This window comes from Colobus angolensis, unplaced genomic scaffold, assembly GCF_000951035.1.
Source record: "Colobus angolensis palliatus isolate OR3802 unplaced genomic scaffold, Cang.pa_1.0 Scaffold56, whole genome shotgun sequence".
NCBI lineage: Eukaryota > Metazoa > Chordata > Mammalia > Primates > Cercopithecidae > Colobus > Colobus angolensis.
The window spans coordinates 9,524,971-9,527,772 of NW_012119154.1; positions in this window are offsets into that span (position 1 = coordinate 9,524,971).

Consider the following 2,802-nt stretch of genomic DNA (forward strand, 5'->3'; position numbering starts at 1 on the left):
ACTCTTGACCTCATGATCTGACTGCCTCTGCCTCCCAAAGTGCTGGGATTACAGGCGTGACCAGAAACAACCTTAATGTCCAGCTGCAGGATAATGGTTGAATAATTTATGCCACATTCACATATTGTTAATAGCTACTGCTTTTTCTGTGCTTACTGTACCAGGTATTGCTTTAAGCACTTTTCTTGTTATTAATTCATTTGTTATTTATTTATTTATTTATTTATTTATTTATTTATTTATTTACTTATTTATTTTGAGACAGAGTCTCACTCTGTTGCCCAGGCTGGAATGCAATGGCGTGATCTCAGCTCACTGCAACCTCCACCTCCCGGGTTCAAGCGATTCTCCCTGCCTCAGCCTCCTGGGTAGCTGGGATTATGGGTGCCCACCACCACGCCTGGCTAATTTTTGTATTTTTTGGTAAAGACAGGGTTTCACCATGTTGGCCAGGCTGGTCTTGAACTCCTGACCTCAGTTGATCCATCTGTCTCAGCCTCCAAAAGTGGTGGGATTACAGGTATGAACCACCGCACCCAGTCCATTTATTAATTAAAATAACTTTATGGGGCAGATACTATTATCCTCACTTTACAGTTAAGGAAACAGAGCCAGAGAAGTTAAGTAATTTGTCCAAAGTCGTGAAGCTAGGAGGTAGAAGAGTCAGGATTCAAACCTGGCTTGAGAGTCCTCTCAACCACTAAACTGTCTCTTGTATAGCCAACGATTAGTACCATAAACCACGAATAATTTGCTGAAGAATGCTTGCTTTGCGTGTAATAAGGGCTAAACTGAATGACTACATTTATTGTTAAATACACATAGGAAATGCTTACGACATATTTAAATGGGGGAGAAAAGCAGGATATCACTGTATGTACATTATAATTTTAACTATAGAAAGTTGTGTAAAAATGCCCAGGAAATAACTGGAAGAAAATAGGCCAAATGGTTAATTCTGTTTGTGGTTGATGGGCTGACAATTTTTCCCCCTTGCTTCTTTAACTTTGTCTGACTTTTCTGAATTTTCTAAAGCAAATGTTACCTGTAACATCAGAAAAAAACATTATTAAAAACTGATTTCTAAAAACATGAGACTTTACAGATGCAGGATTGGGACAGATCACCAACAGGCAGCAAATACTGATCCTTTTCTACCCAAAGAAATTAACTGCAAAGTTCCATTGACCCATGTAACCTCTTGCACAAAACACTGACTATTCCTGCAAGTTATTCTGTCATCCTTAGATCATTAATACATAGGAGGCAATTTCTACTTTGGTTCTGATAGAGGTCTCCCAAGAGAAGCCAATTTCCTGAATCTTTTTGAGAGAATTTATTACAAGCATCTTTGCTTCCTCAGAGTCTCCGAGCTCTTGTATTCCCTGCCATTATCAGTGTATCTGGTCTCCTGGGCATAGCTTATGAGTAGATGTTCAACACATGAAAATTATTTTTATGAACCGAGATATTTTGCTAAAACATATGTGATTTGGGAACAGAGTCTTGGTTTCTCCTTGTGTCTTCCCAAGGATCTAGGATGGGGTTGCACACAGGAGATAGTTGGATGAAGGGCAGCCTAACTACTCATGTGCCCACATGATATGTATATGGCTATTTCTCTGACCTATCCTGATCTCACCATGCCCATGTTCTCCTCTGAGGTTTCTGGAGGCAGCAAGTCACTTCTGGCTGTACTCGGGGCTGTGGGGCCAGCCATCCTCCCAGTCTTGTGGCTGTGATCATTTCATGAGACCTATTCCTAGTTTCCAGCCCCTGCATTCTAACACTCTTCTTCTCTGCCCCCACTCTGCTTTATCAGCCCATCTGTGCAGGTCTGCCTCACAGCAATCAGCAGGAGCCATCCCTGTGTGCTTAAATTAGAGATGCTGTTATTCTCTCTCTCTCTCTCTTTTAATAAAGCAAAGGAATTCATTTCTTACAGTTTTGGAGGCTGAGAAGTCCAAGGTCAATGGACTGTATCTGGTGAGAGCTTTCATGCAGGTAGGGAGTCTGCAGAGTTCCATAGTGGCACAGGGTATCACACGGCAAGGGGGCTGAGCATGCTGCTATTTTCTTTCTACTTTTAAACTTGAGTTCTACAGACTTAGTAGACTAGCTGTGTATATATATATAGTCATTATCCATAAGGCTGGAAGCATTGAAAGCCAACATGCTGGGCACAGGCAAACCACAGTTCTTTTAGGCCCCTGAACCTATCCTCATATTAGACAACACGTACTGAAGAGGAGACGTGACATGAAGAGGAGAGCTGTGAGGTTTATTTAAGGAACTTGATGAACATCTGTAGTGGGTGGGGAAGAAAGATTTGGGGGGACATTTTCAATTGCTTACTGTCTTTTTTTCCCCCATGAAACATCACCTCCAATTCAAAAGTGTTATGAACATATTATTTGCAGGCGGATGGTTGTAAATGAAAATTATGTGTAAGGCATTATGTGTATTAATCCTTAAGCTGTCTGAAATGATGACCGCACAATGTATTACCTAAAAATATTATATATTGGCTAAGGTTGAGGTCAAGGGTTGGGGGAGGAATGCGGGATGTGTTAGTCTGTTTGGGCTGCTATAACAAAAACACCATAAATTGAACGGCTTGTAAACAACAGGAGTTTATTGCTTATGGTTCTGGAGGCTGGTAAGTCTGACATTAAAATGATGGCGGACTTGGTGTTTAGAGAAGGCTCAGTCTCCTGGTCACAAGTGGTACCTTCCAGCTGCATCCTCACATATTGGAAGGGGCTAGCTAACTCTCTGGAGTCTCTTTTATTTTATATATAT